The sequence below is a fragment of the Ciconia boyciana genome, chromosome 14 (assembly GCF_034638445.1).
Source record: "Ciconia boyciana chromosome 14, ASM3463844v1, whole genome shotgun sequence".
NCBI lineage: Eukaryota > Metazoa > Chordata > Aves > Ciconiiformes > Ciconiidae > Ciconia > Ciconia boyciana.
In genome coordinates, this window is record NC_132947.1 from 13435384 (window position 1) to 13455242 (window position 19859).

The 19859-nt window shown below is 50.7% G+C and overlaps 1 protein-coding gene across 1 annotated transcript in view; it reads right to left on the bottom strand.

The window, feature by feature from the left end:
- PPP1R16B (protein phosphatase 1 regulatory subunit 16B) overlaps positions 1–15388 on the bottom strand; it is a 67041-nt gene extending 51653 nt beyond the window's left edge. Inside the window, exon 1 of the mRNA XM_072879447.1 lies at positions 15250–15388. The gene's annotated coding sequence lies outside the window, so the exon portion shown is untranslated. The remainder of the gene's footprint in view (positions 1–15249) is intronic.
- Positions 15389–19859: the final 4471 nt, after the last annotated feature.

Below are 19859 nucleotides of genomic sequence, written 5' to 3' on the forward strand. Positions count from 1 at the left end.
TGAGGCATTGCCAAATTTACCCCTTCCGCTTCCTACGAGGGCCAAGGCCAATCTGTGCTACTCCTGCCCCATGAAATGCTAGATGACCAGCCCATCTCGGCCCTTCTGCAGAACCCATCCTTAGGCAACGAGCACCAATGAGGAATTCACAGGCTTCTCTTTCAGGCATCACCTTCAGGATTGTCACTGCTTGGTGACACAAAGTGGCCACAGACGCATGTTCTGTATTGCTGTTTCTGCTGTTGGCCAGGATCTCCCCAAGGTCTGGAGGAAGCAGCAGAGCAGCTCTTCATCACTTGCTCCCTGATGAGGGGAAGAGCTCACTGGCAGCCCAGCAGCCGTAACACCATCCACAGACAGCCAGAAAGCCACAGAGGGAAGGAGGTGACAGATTGAGGGACAAGCAGGAGCAGCAGGGAAAGGCAGGCACAGGAGTCCAGCTGTCCCCAAGGGAGAACAAAGCAGGGGACACGGGGGGGCTGCCCAAAGTGGGAATGTGCCACGGGGCTGACCAAAGAGCCGAGGTCCATTCCCTCCCTCCCCGCAGCTGAGACCGGGGGTGAGAAGGGCAGCAGCGTCCCCCTCCCGCCCTCTCCAGAGGAACACGCTCCAAGTCATTTCCTAAATCGTGTCACTGCTGAGCACGTAACCGTGCCAGCTCTGCCAAGGCGCTCCCCACCCCACCACCATCACACAAGCTGCTCCCTGCAGCAATCTGCAATTCCTTTAGGAAGATGGGAAAGCAAACCCCTCTTCTGGCCTGCTGATGGGAACAGTGAGCCCTGTTCTGGATCAAGAGCTCCTGGCGTTTGTAGGGTTGTGGGTTTGGTTTTTTTTGTAATTAGTACAGGGTGCATCAAGACCAGAGGATCTTTTGTGCTAAGAGGACCATAGCTTAGAACCAGGGCTTCTTTCCTTATTATAACTGCTTCTCTCACCTCCTGCCTTTTGGAAAAATATTTCCAAAATTTCGAATTTCATTAGAGCATCGTCAACAAGGACACTGCATCAAGCCCTACCGTTATAGCCTTACACACCTATACAGGGGACTCAGCCACTAGGTCTTCCAAATGAAGACACAGAGGGTCAGATACCAACAGCAACCATACGGCAAACCGGGAAGGGGAGTTCAAATCACGAGACACGCCTGCCCCTCCGGGGAATCACAGCCCCAAAACACTTGTTTTCTGCAGTGCTACAGGACAGTCACATTTCCTACAAAGCCCAGGGGAGGAGGAGGAGGGAACACCCACGGTGAAAGGCTGCAGTGGTAAGCAATTCAAAATGCAGCATTTCCAGCCTCCTGAAGGGTTTCCTTTCTTTCCTGAAACTGAAATTTTTATTTCTCCAGTATCACACCCTGCCAGACAGGTTGTACCATCTCCCTGGGCTGGATCTCTGTGCAATGACTGCCATGCAGGCGGGCACTGACCAGCGTCTCCTCCGGGATGTCAGGGCTGATAGCGAAGCTGAAGTCAGAAGCCTGCCGCTGGTAACACACACCCCCCGAACGCAGCCCAAGGCAGCACATTAAACTACAGCTTGACATACACCTAAGCCAGTACTTCCAACACAATATGCAGCAAACCCTTCTCCAGAGGTCAAGAGCATCCAGTGATGAACAGATAAATACAGAACAAGGTCACTTGCCTGACTTCAGGCAGCAAACTCACAGCAAGAGCTACACCACCACCTCCGGATTATTATTTCTAGTCCTGTGCTCCAGCCATGAGGTGCTGCTGAAACCCTACTCATCCCTCGGTGCTACTCTAACAGCTCTAGCTATCGCTTCTGGTAGCAAATTCTTTTTGCACGCACCATGTGATTCTCCCTGCACCGTGCTGCGAGCCCCACAGCACCCGCAGGTTAACCACACGGAGGAGTGAAAATTATGAAAATTGTTGCTGCATGATTTAATTTCACTGGTATCTTAGAAGCAAACAGCTCCTTTCCTCACTCAGGGCTTCTGCAGCATTTTAAGCAGCAGATGCTCAGCACTACCAAATGAACGGTTCCTCCTGAAGGAACGAAGGAGAAAGCGGCAGGAAACATCACTTTAAAAAAAAAAAATATATATATATAATCCAAGACCCCTTAGGGAACACAACTCCTACAGTCTGCCCTGGAGTGCTGGTGAGGAAGAGCAGGTCTTCTGGGTGAGAGATCTCATCAGAAATTGGGAGTTTCGGGAGAGATTCTTGGCTTTGCCACAGGTTTCTTGTATGCAAAGTAAGTAACTTAATCTGTGCCCCAATTACCTTCTTAAAGTGAAGATACTGTTTTACCCATCTGCAGCAAAGGAAGCTTCATCACTGCTTGATGCAAAGGTAAGTTTGGTGCTGAAGGTGCATCAACAAAGGTTATTTTTCTAGCTTAATGGAAAGCTCAAATTTAAAGCTAAATTCTTCCCCAGAGAATTAAAAACATTTTGGTTTGGACACTTTATCTCTAGTTCCAAATAATCTCTCCCTCTTCAATGAGGGGGAATGAAATATGAGCAAGAGGAAAAAAGCAAAACAGCAAGTCAAAAAAATCTCTTTGGAGCCAATGCTGGTAATAGAAAATTTTAAGTGCCTCATTCTTTTCTCCTCCCAACTGTTCCACTCCTAACAATATTGGCAGTTGTTTGAGGAAAGCCCCTCAGTATTTTCACTATATATTTCCTGTAAACACTCAACACAGCACAATATACATTCTTTTTCCTATCAATATTTCAACGTGGGCTTCCTTAAAAAAAGACCTTCTGTGCCAAGCAGTCCTCCCCCGCATCAGCGTGCTTGGAAACGTGCTGCTCTTTCCAGTGGCACCCCAGTGACGAGCAAAACAAATCTGGTGATGGTCCCCAGACGTGTCCATGCCAGCCCCAATTACCAGCCCCAATAAGCTCCTAGCAATAGCTGGGGAGCTGGGTCTTTGGGTTCAGTGGACATGGCCGCAGCCATGGAGGGCTTTGCTATAGTAGGACACAAGCCCAAGCACGGCTTACAGGCATGATTTAGGAGCAAGCCAGAGCATCAGAGCTAGACCAACTCAGCACCTGCTTCCCTCCACGTGGGTCTTGTGCAAAGCTGCTCCTTAAGCCCAATTCCCAGTGCAAGGCAGCAGGACTTGGAGGCGTTTTAGAAAACCTTAATCTAGAAGCTCCATAGAGCAAATGCTCTTTTCTACATCTGCTCCACACAGCTCTCACAGGGCTGCCACTTTTCTGCATTAAACTGTCCTTGCCTGGGTAGATTTTCAAATCCAGAACTTTTATGCGGATAGTTTTTATGTTAACTACAAGTTTGGGGTTTTTCATCCCCTCTCCATTTTTATTCCCTATCATCCTACTTACCACCCAGGCTCCCGCGGCGAGGCAGCCGAGCTCCGCTCTTGCTGGCCTCCCTCCGCCTGACGGGCAGAGCAGGCTCTCCCAGCCCCTGGGGCGAGGCGTAGCTCCGGACCAGGCACTGGGTGCACCTGCGAGGGTGCCTTGGAGCTGCAGAAACTGCTCAGCCCCCTTTTCCTTTCCGAGGGGGAAACCTTGGGTTTGCCTCCTGCTTTCAGGTCAATCAGTGAATCGGTTAAAAAAAAAAAAAAACACCTTGGGCTCTTGGCCATCGGCTTGCCACACAGAGAAGGGAGAGGGATATTTCAGTTAGTTTGAACTTGAAAATCTAACTGTGATTTTGAATTGAGTTAAAAATCAGAAACTAAGTTCGGGCCTCAATTTCAAACTGCACACCAAAACAAGCTGTCCCCTTTTAACCTAGTGCAATAGAGAAAACTATTCAACAGCTGTAAATCTGCAGAGAGCACGCACTCATTGTTCTGATTCATTTTTTTCCTTAGATAGTGTATTGGGTTTGCGTGGCAAGGTTTTGGTAGCAGGGGGGCTACAGGGTGGCTTCTGTGAGAAGCTGCTAGAAGCTTCCCCCATGTCCGATAGAGCCAGTGCCAGCTGGCTCCAAGACGGACCCGCCGCTGGCCAAGGGCGAGTCCATCAGCAACAGTGGTAGCACCTCTGGGATAACGTATTTAAGAAAGGGGGGAAAATATTGCACAACTGCAGCCAGAGAGAGGAGTGAGAACATGCGAGAGGAACAACTCTGCAGACACCAAGGTCAGTGAAGAAGGAGGAGGAGGTGCTCCAGGCACCGGAGCAGAGGTTCCCCTGCAGCCCCTGGTGCAGACCATGGTGAGGCAGGCTGTCCCTGCAGCCCACGGGGGTCCACGGTGGAGCAGATAGCCACTGCAGCCCACGGAGGACCCCACGCCAGAGCAGGTGGATGCCTGAAGGAGGCTGTGACCCCATGGGAAGCCCCCGCTGGAGCAGGCTCCTGGTAGGACCCATGGGGAGAGGAGCCCACGCTGGAGCAGGTTTGCTGGCAGGGCTTGTGACCCCCCACGCTGGAGCAGTCTGTTCCTGAAGGACTGCAACCCACAGAAGGGACCCACGCTGGAGCAGTTTGTGAAGAACAGCAGCCCGTGGGAAGGGCTCACGTTGGAGAAGTTTGTGGAGGACGGTCTCCCGTGGGAGGGACCCCACGCCGGAGCAGGGAAGAGTGTGAGGAGTCCTCCCCCTGCGGAGGAAGGAGCGGCAGAGAGAACGTGCCATGAACTGACCGCAACCCCCATTCCCCGACCCGCTGTGCCGCTTGGGAGGGGAGGAGGGAGAGAAACCGGGAGTAAAGTTAAACCTGGGAAGAAGGGAGGGATGGGGGAAGGTGTTTGTAAGATTCGGTTCTATTTCTCATTATCCTACTCTGATTTGATTGGTAATAAATTAAATTAATTTTTTCCACCAAGTCGAGTGTTTTGCCCATGATGGTAATTGGTGAATGATCTCTCCCTGTCCTTATCTCGACCCACGAGCTTTTCGTTATATTTTCTCTCCCCTGTCCGGCTGAGGAGGGGAGTGACAGCGCGGTTGGCAGGACCCTGGTGTCCAGCCAAGGTCAACCCCCCACGGACAAGGACTGTGTACATCAAACCAGGAGCAAAGCTCTCTCCTCTGCTCCCAGGCTGCACCTGAGACAGGGCAGACACAGGCTCCAGGCAGGACACAGGACTCGAGAAGACGATGCTTGAAGACAAGGAAATTGTATTCCTTCAAGAATTCATTACATACCACTCCCCTCTCCCCTTCGCTCTCCCAAAGAAAAGTATCTGCTAACAAAATTTATCTCTAGCATCAGAGGAGCAGCAGGATCCCTGCCCTTAGGCAAAGAAAGAAAGATCAGAACGGGATTTCTGTGCAAACATAAACCGAATCCCAACTTCCCTCACATGAGAGCAGCCCCATCTTCTGAGCCAGGCAGTTAAATATTGAAGGAAAGGCATGCAGCAGCTCCGATTATGTGGAACAAAAATTAATTGAGGGCATAAGTCTCCGATTCAGCTCTCCATTTATTTTTTCCACAGCACATTATATGTGAGTGTGGGTTGCAATGCAGACACCTGCAGGGAAAGCAGCCCGACCCATCTGTGACAGTGATATTACCTCCTTTTATTTGTTTTTCTGGTTAAAGCTTCTGGTTTTTATCAGCCCTGCAACAGACAGATACGTGGAGTCTTCCAAAACTGCATCCCCCTTCCTGACATTTTAAACTACACATTTAGAGATATGTAATTTGAAAAACGACAACAAATTTTTCCCCAAAACAGGTTTTAAAGAAAGACATGGGAAAAAAACAAAGCTAATTTCCAACCGAATCTCAAAAACACCGTTGCAAGAGCCTACACCCTTCCCTTAAGATACAAATTAAAGCCCTATTCGCCCGCACCCCAGTCTTTTTAACAGAAATCCTTCCATTGTTTAAAGCCACTTACACACATTTTGGCCCATGGGGAAAAAAAAAATCCCGGGAACAGCCCTATCCTGGCACAGCAACAAGCTAGATAAGCGCCTGGATTTTCCATTTACAGCTCCTAGGCACTGCAAGCCGTGCCAACGCGGGATGTTTCAGCAGCAGGGCTTTTGCAGGCTCTCGGCTATCGACAGGCACGTGCCTTTCCCAGGGGATACCCGCTCTCGCTGTCACCGGAGCGCATGGCACAGACGTGACAGCGAGAGCGGGCATCCCGCCTGCCCCCGTGCAGCTACGCAGCCCTGTGGCTGTGCCCTTCTGCAGCAGGCCGGGGACACAGCATCCCCCCAGGGAGTTACCATCCGATGGGACTACGTTCCTCTATTTTTAAATTTTTTCTAGTTTCTTTGCCACCAGAAGAGAGTCCTGCCTTGCTCATCTCTTTCCAAGGCAAAGGTGTGATTCTGCCAGATGTATGGCACCGCGGTGACAATGCCAGCAGCCAACAAAGCAACCACGACAACAATCAGATGGGAGGAAGGGACAACGCATGTTGGGTTCACGCTGCGAGATGATGCTGGTATGCAAGAGAAGTCTTGTCCCAGCACATCCATACTGGAGTTCGCTATACCAACATTGACATTGAGAGATAATAACTACTTCCAAGCTGGACATCTAGACCATAGCACAGCGTGACCCACGCTCAGGTCCAGCGGGAAGCACTAGCTTGTGCAGGAGGTAGGAGAGGTCCCCAGACTGCAAGACCACAGGAGCAAACACCACGGAGCCCGTGAGCACCAGGCATTTTCCCCCGGCCATGGGACAGATGCCATCAGCTGGCACAACCACCACCCGACTCTGAGCACCCAGGTGCCAGAGCCAAACAGCTTGCCACAGCACCAAGAGAAGTTTCGGGAGACTGGTAAGAAGCGCTGCTGTCAGGATGATGTGGTGCTTTGTGGTGGGCTTGGATATGACTGGCAGGATTTGAAAGTGTCTGCTACACACCTGACAAGAGGAATATTGATTTTGTGGGAGATTTAAGACAGGATGCTCTTCCCAACAATCTGATTCATCCTTTTTAAATAGCAGTTGTATTTAATTATTGCTAACAAAATGCTTTCAACTCTAACGCTTATGGACACTGCTGAGCATATCTATAACCACTCCAATAATCCTCAAAAGATCTTAACCAAATAACACAAAAAGGTGCCCTCTGACCCACCCTGCATCAGTCAGGGAGCCTGTACTCAGGATGGTGTTGCCCACCTGCCCCTGCTGTGCAGGGACCAGCGGGGTGCCCACGGGCTCTGCTGGGAGAGTAAAGAGCTGAGACTTTGGGAAAAATGAATTATCCATGCTACAGTGGAGGATGTTTTGCTCCATAGGGCTCGAACATCTGGATTTATCTAAGGCATGGCCCTTGTACCTTGGCGAACTCCGCAATGACTTACTTATTCCACTGCTAAACCACACGTGCCGCCCCCTCCACTCCAAAAAAATTCATCCTCTTGCCCACCTAGCCTTTGCAGGTCAAGGTCAGCCACCAGCATGCAAGAAGGGGGTCCTGAGGCTGCTGACCTGACACTAAGAGACCTACAGCACCGTGGGTCAGGCTTCCCTGCAGCGTGCCGACAAGCAGCATCATATAGTTGCTATAGGGTACCGGTATCAGCCCATTCACAACAATGGCAGCAAAGATCAGCACCACCAGATACTGCAGGGCAATCAAGATGGTTTTCCCTTGAAGCCTGCAGGAATATTCTAAGTGCATCTTCTAGGAAGTTGAACGATAACACTTCAAGAGGACAAAGGCTCCTTAAAATGCAGATCAGCAGAAACCGTGCACGGCAAGCAGGCTGCTGCCGGCGGGGCTTGGCTGAGGAAAAGCATCTCCGCCAGCCGCCCCACCACTGCCTCTCGCTTCCATCCCTGCCCAAGCACAGCTCCAGAGTAACTTGCCTTATCTTAGATGCAAACCATCAGATTGAGACAAAATGTTTTGCTAGCGAAACACTAGCAAAATGTTAGCACAGCTTTCTGCAGTGCCAACATCACCAGTTTGTCTTGAAACAGACACTCAGAGCAGCTTGCCACTGCCTTGCTTGCGAGGCAGATTTTAGGTTCCTAAAGTACCTTATTTTTAGGCGCTGTTATCAACCCGCACGTCACCATACGTGCCCTACTTTCTATGTTTTCTGCATCTACTCTTGGCCACAGTCAGAGATGGTACGTTGACTTGACTTGCTGCTCTGACAATGCAGTTGCTCTGACATTCAGGTTCATCAAATATTTACCACTTCTTAGTTTGAAAATATGATTTTGGATACTTTGCATTAACTCAACTATGAACACGGTACCAGAATTGCTGCTCCTGCTCTCCTCCTCATCACTCTCGTTCTTACTTGGCCTCCGCTATTTCTGGGATTACAAGCACTAGGGCTCTGCTGCCACAGGCCAAGGAGAACCGAGGTCCCTCTCCTCATCCACCCACAAGCACAAGGTTTAGCCATCCTTCTCTGCTGCCTCAATGTGCAGCCATGCCTGGATGTGCAAACAGCCAGGCCTGCTCAGAGGAGAGACTCTTCCCAATGATAGAGAGATTTAAGGGCCAGAACTCAGCTGGGAAGAACGGCTGCTCTTAAGGGCGACTTTCTGGAGGGTTTCCCAGGCAGAGGTACCCACCCTGCCATTCTGTATGCACCTCAACTGAATATTTGTTTGGAGAAGCAGTTTTATTTGGATGGCAGAAAAAAATCAGTGTTCTGGTAGTGAAAGTCAAATTCAGGTAGCAGGGGCATCTTAAAGCCAGAAATCTGATCTGATCCTGCAGATGGTGGAGATGGCCCTTCTGCATCCCGCTGACAGATCTACGGCACAGCTCCCACCAGCTGCTTTGGTGGGTTAAGCAAGTCAGCAAGCAAAGCACACCCAGGACAAAGCCCCTCTTAATTTCACATACCAGATGAACTCTTGCTCAAGACCTCAGTAATAAAAAGCCAAGCCCCACACAAATCCCCAAATCCCAGCTTAGCACCATGAAGTAGAGAAAATGATGGTGGGTATTACTAGACGCTTCACAGCCAGCATGGGGCTCACGTCTTCCTCGGTCTCTCTCCTCTGATGGGTGTTTGACCTTTGAGCTGCTCAGCAAGTAACCAAGCAGAATTTGTGCCTGTGAAACGCTGCCAACACCCAATATTGCCACACGGAGCCACTGTAGAGCAATGCCTCGTACTCGGGGTTTTCCCATACGGATCATTAGAGGTGCCATGACTATACCATAACGTCACATGGAGCAGTTGGGACAAAATTAAGGCATCTGCCACCGATGAGCGAAGCTGTGCATCTCCAGCCTCCCCTCCTAGGCTGTCCCCTCTCTCCTCTTCCAGAAGTACCCAACCTGCAACTCCAGCCCCTTCCAGCTCAAGGGCAAAGCATCAAGACATAGGGAGCTGAGCAGCCCCTCACCTACCGAGCGGAGGCAAGAGCTAACGAGCAAACGCACACAAGGGAGGTCTCTCGGCAACATGGGGTGAGAGAAGAGGAGGGGAAAATTGCTGCCTGCTTGTTTGTGTGCACTTAGGGTGGCATTTCCAACCCTGTAATTGTTGCATAATGAATTTAGCAATGGAGTTCAAGAGTTGTGATTCATTCAGGCCAAAAAAACATGAGTCAGCCCCTAAAGAATCATGAGATGTTAAAATTATATACATTTAACTTCAGCTTGACAAATCCGAAGGAGCAGTGTAACAGCAGAGTGTCTCAGCACAACTCAAAACATCATGCAAATATCCCCACTCCTCCTCCCAGCCAACGCAAGACGAGAGCAGCACGAGAGCAGTGCCTAGGTCAGCCGCTGCAAATAATTTACGCCTGCCACCTATGCTCAGCTCAGGTTATCAGCCCCAGCTCAGAAGAAGGCACCTGATGCTGCCTCTTACTTATCGGTCACACTGACTGACCAAGAAAGGCGATAAGGTCCCATCCAGCCTAAGAAAAGATCTCTGCGCAATCTTGCCGTGGACCTCCGGGGGGGTGAGCACTCGGGGTGTGTGTTCCACTGCGTGCGACCAGCACAGCCGCCGGACAGGCGGTGGGGGGGAGCGCAGAGGGGGCTGCGGGGAGCTGGCAGCCAGGGTGTTACGGCAAACCACAGAGGTGGGGGTGGGAAAGGAGTGCAGATCTCTGCAAGGGATCGAGCAAGAAACGGCAGATTTATTACCGAAAAGGATGCCGAAGTTAAGGAGCGTGTGTGGATTGCCAGGAGGCGATGCAGAGAAGACCTCGGGAAAAATAAGATGTTTTCCCAGCTCTGTTGGGTGATCTTGCTTAAGTCATGCCCTGTATTTTGTGCTTATGGAGCTTGCATGTATGGAAAGAAAAGTTATTTTGAAGCGAGATAGGGTGCAAATTCAAAGCAGAACAACTATTCTGGGTTAACTCCCCAGGTGGCTTCTTATTCTAGAATGGCAGTACCTTTTTCTAGTTTAATTCACTTTAAAAATAGATTAGGCCAATGGTTCTGATCTGCAAGGCCACGGTAGCTGGCCTGCTGCTTTTAGAGCATCCTTAATTAGAGCCTGGATATGGGGACATGGGGGGCTCCAGGATGCAGATGGGATAGTCCAAATCTGGAAACATTATATTAACCTAAACTAGGAAAGAAACAACCTTTCAGGAGGGTCTGCACAGACACGGCTTGGGCAGGACCTGCACACAGCAGCTCTTCCTGCAGCAGGCACGCAGGGACACACCTCGGCGGGGGACAGCCCGTGCAACGCGCTCTGCCAGCCATCAACCAAACAGCACCAGACGAAGCCCACAATCTGCACTTTGCACGCAACCAAAAGCCTTCTTATAAAGCCATTTTTGTTTGAGGTTCATTTGAATTTACCATTTATCAAGCTTCCATTTAGCCTCATTAATCACAGCCTATCAAGCTCTTTCAAATGCAAACATAGAAAAGTACCCAGTAACTGCACTTCTCGGTTTATCCTTCTCCTGCTGGAATTATGGAAGGCTACTAAGCAGGAATGCCAACCCACCTGTCTCCTGCTTTTCAACCACTTCCCATGGGATGAAATCAGCTGACTATTCTGGAAAAAACCACACCGATCTCTTTCCCTGCCAGCTAGCAACGTTCAAGGATAGCAAACAACATGTTGTGCAGGAGAAAGAGCATCCCTGTGGAAGTCGAGGGGAGAGGCAGGTACGTGGCTCCTGGCAGCACCGGTACCTGCACCAGCACGCAGATGCTGTCTCTGGAAGCAGGGACGGCCAAGCCGCCTTTGTCAAAGGCTTTGCATTTCCTCCCCGGGCCTCTAGAGCCAGAGATCTCGCAGCTCACCTAATCCACGTCAAACGATATACCATTTGTTTGCTTTGTATGGGTATTAAGGCTCAGACTTCCCCAAGCTATTCTTTTTTTTCCTTGGTGCCTGCGTGGCTGTTAACCCCAGTATCAACATGCTTCTGTGAGACTTGCAAGGAAAAGGTCCGTTAGGAAGAAACGCGTTACTCCGAAAGTAACACTTGCCCCAGCTAGCAGAGGTGCCAAGGGGTGCCACCAAGTTCAGCCTCAGTCCAGTATTATCAGTTCTCACTGATTAACGCTTTCCCATGAAACGCAGGGTGCAGCGTTCGCCCCTCACCTCCTTTCCCTCCCAAAGTTTGACGGTTTTTGCCACTGCCCTTCATCTGTGCTCTTTGTGCAAGCAAAGTGCAGCACTACCCCCCCAAAGTGGGAACTACCCTGGTTTCAAAGGGGACAGGGCAGGCAGCTGGTGGTTCACATCCACGATTACCAGTCCCTTACGCTGGTGCCAGCAGCAAGGCACGCTGAGCCCGCCACCGAGCAGGACCTGGCGCAGCAGTGGGCTTTGGGCTACTCAGAGCTGGAGCCTGATTTCTGCTGGATACCACAGTTCCCCTGCACCTCCACCCCAGCCAGCAAAGCACCCGGACCCTGCTCTCCTTTCAGGAGTGCCACCTTCAAAAAAAATTTTAAAATATCATCTATTTTTATATATATAAAGAAAAACCACGTGGACAGCAAAAAGTGACAGTCCACAAATGAACATGCCCTAAACAAGACTTTGGTGAGCAGCACAGCTGGTGTCGACCGGCAGCAGCGCAGGCAGAATGGCACTGCCGAGATGAATGAGCAAGGGAGCACGTGGAAAGGAGATGAGGAGAGACAAGTAGACTAATAGAAGACGACAGATTTCTAGTAAGATTGCGATAAGCCTCTAAACTTCCCTAAAGGATGAGCCAGCTGGCAAGGCCATCCTAGGAGGTGGTGTAACTCCACTAACAGCCCTGCAAAAAGCCAACAGCTGACCCCTTTCACACATCCCAGCTCACTCCTGCAGCTCTTTAAGCAAGGAGGGCTGAACGCACCGTGCCTGGATGCTTCTACACCAGCACTCGCCTGCAATTACAGCCCTCCTTGCAGAGAAGCCGCCAGCCCTGAATTATTTTCAACAAGCAAACAAGCAGCGAGGTCGGGCTGACCGTTAGCACCGGCAGAGCACACCGTCCCGCTCTCCCTGGCCCCGACCAGCCGTACAGCACGTTTCGTTGCCCATGCTGGGGCTAATGCTGACCCGTGTTCCCAGCATCGGGCCACGAAGCTGCCCGGCACGTCTGGGGAGAAGCACATCGCTCCTGGAAAGGGCTTTGCCAAAGCAGGGACGGGGACGGCAAGGTGATGAGCGGGGCCCCTGCGTCATGCTTTTGCCTCCTTCCCAAATTCAGCTCTGCTGGGATCCCTGGCAGAGCCGAGTCCTCCAAAAACATTACATCCCGGTGAGCAGTTTCACCCTCTGAGGAGGAAGAGGAGAGGGCTATCCACAGGGGAAGGCAAGCTTGAAATGTTAAGATTTTTACACTTTAAGGGACAATACCTCCAAACCTGCTGGAGATGGAGTGGATACTATGCACAGGTGTGGCTAAAAGAAGGAGTTTACTGTGTCCCCTTTCCAGCGCCTCAACAAAACCCCATAAGTATTTGAAACTGGAGGTACCATCTGGGGCAGCAGAAGGTTTCAGAGTGAAGAACAGCAGCAGCCAGTTTGTTGGATATCAGGCAAGTTTTTCTTCTTAGGCCAATTAGCTGGTGATATAATTTGCCCACTGAGGTCACTGAATCATCATTTAGCAGTTTCAAAGGAGACAAGATGAACTACAGGCCAATTTTCCCCCTCCAGCTCAATGAGCGATTCAAAATGCAGTTAATGATAGTGGTTCATAAATATCTGGCAGAGGATTTGAGAGGGCAATTTATTGCCCAAAAAGAGATTGACCTCTTTCACGCCAAAGAAACGAAGCCTGTGAAGATGTAGGACCCGATTTTGCTGTCTTAATTCACAACCATTCAATACCCGAGAGCTGCCAAACTTGAGTCGGACATAGGTAAAAGCAAAAAGGAGAAGCAGACCCAAAAACAGGTTAAGGAAGGTCACAGTTAAAACCCACTTTGTCACCAATGGGCAAGAGACCTTTTTAAGGATGGGGATAAGAAAGGAGTAACATCCCCAGAAGACTTTTAGCACGAACCCTGCATTTTCATGAGTTTTTGTAAGATAAAAATGAGACATCCCCTCATCCACAAAAGCTTCATTATTTGTCAACCTCAGGCTCCGTAACCAGTAAACACTGGCTGATGTTTTTCTTCTTACTGGATGAAATGTGCCTAGAGGCAACAGGCATTTTATAAATTATTAAACCAAGGGAAAATAAGGTTCCAACAAAGTGGCTGCAGAAGCGACGCAGAAGCACCAAGGAGCCGGTACAATTGGTACCAGCACACTCACACAGAGTCATTTTTCCTGCAACAACGGACTCAACAACAAGATATTGTTAGAAATGGGCAGCCTGGACACGTGGTCTTGATGGCAAAAAGAAGACACGGTATCTCAGTGTTTCATCACATCCTCCACAGATATCTGAAGTTCAACACTTTAAACCTTATTTTTCTTATGAAATAGTCACTTATGTTTTCCAGTCAGAAGGAAAATAAGCACTTTTCTTTTTTAACCTGAGAGATCTCAGGACATGAAGCAAAACCCATAAAAATAATGTAATAAGAGTATTTTCAATATCATCCAGTTTTTGGTCCAACCCATACCGTAGAGATTAAACAAGGAAGGGAAAAACATAAATGAAAAAGTATTCTTTATATTCAGGATTTAATACATTACATCTTTCACAACGAACATGATCCCCCACCAGATTAAATTCAGTTCCAGCCAGAAAAAACCCTTCTGCTCTCTGCCATAGCAGCGCTTGGCCCTTCCATCTGTGCAAAGCACTTAACAGCAATGGCAGGGCTCAGGACAGCGGGTCAAGGAAGGCTGGGTCAAGGTGGAAGCTAGGGCAGCCCAGGCAGCCGCTTCTCCTGAGCTTCCCTGAGCATTTGTTAGGGAACGCAGGAGGGCTTAAACCGAGAGGGGCTCCCCCCCCCCCCAGGTTCGTGAGCCCTCTGCTTTCCTTGACGCTTTGCGAGAAGCCACTTTCTCTGCTGCTCCATTGTAGCTTCAAGCATCCTCCTCCTCCTCGAGCAGTTATCACAGTGCAGACAAGATCTTTTCACGATAAGTACACAAAGATATAAACACGAACTTCTTGGCTTCTCCGAGTCAACTGAAAGTATCTCTACCACCACAGACACCTCAGACCCCGGAGCTGGAGAAGGGGCTGAAGTTCAGGCTGAAGTTCACCTGGTCTGCCAGTATCTGAAGGAGACTCTCTCACTCTCTCTGAGAAAGACCTTCATCTCACACAAGACAGCACTTGCAATCCTGATGCCATTTCAGGAATCACGGTTGCTTATAGTTATGCTACCTCCAGTCTATTTCTTCCACACCCCAATCATGCCAAAAGGGAAATGATCTCTAAATGCAATAACAAAACCCATCCACGAACAAACGCAAGAAATTCCCATCTTCAGCGTCTTGGGTTTTGCACGATGACCCACGGGACAAGCGTGCACTCGAACACTAACGCCAATGGTTCCATGGAGTAAAAACTGCCTTCGGGGGTAACTACGTCCTCCTCCTCAGATGCGTCCAAGAGAAGGTTACCCAAATTCACCGAGGGAGTACCCGGGTGCCTGATGGTACCCGGGGAAGGAAGCGGACTACATTATTTAAGTGACTCTGGCCAGCCCGGTCTAGGACCGCACGGGGCCGGAGTTACCGAAACTCCGCGCCGTGATTGCAGCCGCTGCCCTGGCCGCGGCGGGGACCCCGCTCCGCACCCGCGGAGCGCTCCGCGGCCCCGGCTGCGCCCCGCGGGGAGAGGGCACACCGGCCCGGGGGAAGGAGAGCGGGGAGCCCCGGCGCCGCGCCCGCAGCATCCCGCTCGGCCGCTGCCCCCGCCGGGCCGGGCCGGCCCCGCTCCCGCTCCCCGCGCTGCCGCCGCCCACCCGGCCCCGCGCCCCCGGCCCCGCACTCACCCGCGGCAGCTCCGCGCGGCGCAGCGGGCCCGGCCGCCGCGCTCCGGCCGGCAGGCAGCGGGCAGGCAGCGAGCAGGCAGCGGGCGAGCAGGCAGCGGGCAGGCAGCAGCAGCGGCGCCGCGCAGCCCCGGCCCCCGCCCGGCTCCGGCTCCGGCTCCGGCTGCGGCCGCAGCTCCGCCCCGAGGTGGGGCCGCGGAGGGGGCGCGGCCGCGGAGGGGGCGCGGAGCCGGCGCGCCGCAGCCCGCCCCTCCGCCCGCCCCAGCAGGTGGGAGGCGCGGAGAGGCGCGGAGGAGCATCCCCGGGGTGCTGCGAGAGCGGCTTGTGCGGAGCGTCCTGCCGCCCGTGGGGCGCGGAGGGCCTCTGGGAAGCGAGGGCTTGTCGGCCTTTGGGGCTGGTTGTGTAGCTGGGGGTAGTTAAAACACATGGATGAACAGTTAAAAAAGAGGTCTTCAAGTTCTGGTGGGAGGTTGCAGCCGCGCCTCGGCCTTCCAGGGGCTGCCACGCGTGGCTGCGGGTAAGATTTCCCCTCACTTCTGGCTGGGCGCAAGATGCGGGCGGCTGCTGCCTGCGCTGAAGGGGGAAGGCCTGGGGAGGATATCCGCCTTACAAACCCTTTTGCCCTTTTTTCGGCATAAATAGCCGAGCCCGGCAGCAGGTTCCTGTTTGCCACAGAGCGCGTCGATGCGAGGGACGGGGTCCCAGAGCATTTCTTAGCAGAAACTAAACACCACCCCCAACGCAATGTAGCCTTCGCATCAGGCTTTTAAAGCACGGTGACTGATGCCAAAAACAAATGCCATTCCTGAAGTATGCCTCATGCCCATTTTACAGACAGACAAAGAGAGGCAGATAAGAGTCTTTGCCAGGAGTCAAAGCCGGTCGCCAGAGCTGGGAGAGAAGCCAAGAAGCCTCCTGGGCCAGGGAGCGGCACTGGGAAGCCCACAGTCACCCCTGCACGGGCTGGGAGCGGAGCAGAGAGGATTCCTCATGCTGCTGTCAGATATTCTGTCTAGGATCGGTTGCCTTTTCTGGGGTGAAACAGGTTTCACGTTTGGAGGATTAATCACCATCAGCCCTGTTTCTCCTTGGGAAAGGGCCTCTGCCCAGACCCAACAGATCAACGGGCAGACAGGTCTGACCATCCAGCTATGGGGTTTCATTAAAACGTTCTAGCTCAACAAATGCCTTTTGGTTTGAAATGTGACCCGTTCCTTTGAACAGGACTATGTGTGGGTAAGCGTTTACAGGTAATAAACCTGGATCTTTGCAGTTGTACATGAGTGTGAGAGAGCATCCAGGGTGTGAAAGTCCAGGGAGTTTCCTCTGATGAGCGTCTGGGAGCTCTGTCCAGAATTGACGTATTACTGCTGCAGCATGGCAGAACTGTGTTTAAGAGTCACGAAGTGACACACGGAGACTTGCCTTAACTGTACAAACTTGTCTTATTGCTGTCTTTGTACATGCAAAAATCTGGAAAACAAAGCTGATGAGAAGAAAGTCCTCCTCCTCACTGGATCCACAGAGGTGTAGGTGCAGGATGGGAGGAATGGGAAAATTTTTAGCCAAGTTAAAGGTTAGTTACGGATCTGGGACTAGACTTAGATCCTCACCAGCCAGAGACCTTGGCAGCCCTTGGCTGCGCGGGGTGGAGGAGGCTTTCCAAAGCGCGAGTCTGGCAGCCGGAGCCTTAGCCCAGGGCGCTGGAGAGCCGAGCAGCTTTGGACCAGTCTCTGAAGTCCATAATTCAGTTGTCTGTTTATTTAAAATGTGTTGTAAGCACAGCTGCTTTCTGAGGCACGTATGGTAATGATGGGGGAGTCACATAAATAAACTGGCTCCGTGCCAGACCAGTGAGTCAGCGTAAAGAGCTGAAATGCATCTTAACAGTTAGAGGATCAAAAAAAAAAAAAAAAAAGGAAAAAAGGAGGACTCATTTTCTGTTCAAATTTGGGTATGAGCATTGCTGTTGGGAAGATAAGGACAGATACCACCTCAGTGGGCTCTTGCAGTGCTCAGAGCCCAGGAATGGAGAAGGTGGAGACCTTCAGGGCAGACGGAGGGGTGAGCGCGTCAGTGAGCCCGCAGGCATCCATATCATCCTTGGTTTTGCTGGCAAATCAAAGCTCTTGCTTCAGTTGCCAATACAAAGATTTGGAGCTAGAACAGAAATACAATTTGTTTGTTTTCTAATACAGTCAAAATTCACTGCATCAAGTTTTATTTTTTTGGGGGGTACAAAATAAAAAGATTACAAAGATCTAGGTTAAGAAAAAAGATATTTCAAAAGTAAAGTTTAACAAAAGGCACTACTAAAACATCAGCATTTTCAAAGACCCAGTTCCTAGCGTCTCCTTCCTCATCCAGTGTTCAATCCAATTTCACAAGTAGTTTTGGTCTCTCAAATTCTTTTCTTTAGCAAGTTCACTATTTGCTGGAAAGATTTCACCCAGGTCTAAGAACAGGATTTTTCTCTTGTGCATTTATAATACATAAGTTACTCAGCAGTCAGCCTAGATGCTGGCAACCAACTGGGTCTTCTGGATTAAAAAAAAAGGTAGAACGCTGCAGTGATTGAAGGACACTGAGCAGACCCCGTAACTCGGACGCACAGAAGGAGCTGCCAGTCTTGGGCTGTGCTGGGAGTTTAAAAACGTAGAAGTGATGGGACAGTAAAAATCATGTCCTTGTTCTGCAGGCGTACAGAGCGCATGTGCTTGTGATTGCTGCTTCATCGTACGCTCGCGTGGTGACAGCTTGTCAAAACAGAAACCGGCTGAGCGTAGGTAGGCTGCAGCAGGAGCCAAGTGCCGTAGGATGAGCTGTGCCAGCGGCCCCATGCACGAGCTGAAGGTGCTGCCCAGTTTTTCCTCTCTCCTCTTCAATTTATGCTTCCATCTCTGCAGTTTTAATTCCCTGGCAAAGTTTTCTTTTCATGATCTTTCAAGGTCTCCTGATGTATTTTATTCCAGCTAAGAGTTGCTGTCACTAAGAAGCAAAGCTGATGGCAAGCAAGTAGACCATGTCCATACCTAAATCTACTGCAAATGAGCACGAGCCTCTGCAAAGCAGAGGAGCACCCTACTCTCTGGTGTCTGCACGGCAGAGCACCACTGGGCAATGCTCATGGGCAACATCTGGCAGCACAGGAAGGGCTGGGGAGAAGAAACAAGCCATGAGGCAAGAAGCGAAGGCAGAAGTTGGTCATGGTCAGTGAACATGGGCTGCTTCAAGCACTGGGGCTTGCCCAGTGCAGGAGATAAAGCCAGCTGGGCAGGGGAGGCACGGGAAGCACTGGGAGGGTGCGGGAGATGAGGGTGGGAGAGGTGGAGATGGGGAAACAGAAGGAAATGGGCCATCTCACAGTCTTAATGGTGAGGGCAAGATGTTTCAAACTGAGATAGTGGGAGGAAATCAGTGGTGCAGCACCGGGGAATCATGGGCTGGTGGCAGGGGAGGAGCGATTCAGCTGAGCGGTGTGGGTTGTCTAGAAGGAAGCAATGAGGGGCAAGAAAAGGAAACGATGCTCAAACCAGGGTATTGCCAGTGGTGAAACACTGTCTTAGAGAAAGATACCTGAGCAAAACCACTCACATTAGTTATTCTCTGTAAAAAAACAAACAACAAGCAAACAAGCTACAGATTCAAGAGCTTGGAGAGTGCTGAAGTCATGGGAAGGCTCTCAAATGTCTTACAGAAGGGCACATGGAATAACCAGGGGCTGACTGAAAAAGGAAAAATCGAGGAAGGAAATCAGTAAGAGAAGAGAGGACACAGGAGGACACCAAGGGAAAGCTGAAAGTGGCAGCAGAAATGTAGGACTAATAAAGAGATAGAGGAGTAGATCTGGGATATTCATGCTGATTTCAGTAAAAGGCCATGAGAGGAAATCAAAGATTAGATGAAGAATAAACCAGGAGGCAAAAAGAGAGGGTGCACACATCTGGCTCCAAGCTGGTACAGCAGAAAGAACAAGTGCTGTAGCAAGAGAAGTCAGAAGTAACTCATCTTTCATACTTGAGCATCAAATCAGTAAAAGCCAGCTTTGCAAAGGCTGGCAGGAGGGGCCCCAACTTTGGGGACCATTACTCCATCCGCGCTAGGAAAGCCTATGCCAAACTGGGCATGAGCCAGTAAACCGGCACAATGACTTCCCAACAGTCCCACAAGTTATCCAAGTGCATCCTCATTGCTGCAGAAAAATAAAGACTTGAGATGGCACCAATGGCAGTTTGTACATTGTAAATATACCAAAAGAAGAAAAACCATTAATTGATCAACCCCCAATATTTGTACAACTCATCCTTATCAAGGGCTGGCACTCATTCCTCCTGTTTCCTGTAGGCACAAAGGCCAACTCTCTACAAGCAAAGCGTTCCGCATCAGCTCCAGCAGCAGCACTGACCCAAAGCAATGCTGCAGGGTTAGCATCCAGGACTTCCCCCAGAAGAAGGGCCATTTGCAAACACAAAAGCTGGGAGCAGGTTTGGAGAGTAAACCTCTCCAAATGCATAAAGAGCCAGGACCGGGTTGACCCGTGGAAGATTTCATGCCTTGACAGGAAAGAAATATTCCAGACTGGTAGGCAAAGACCCACAGCTTGCAAGGTTACG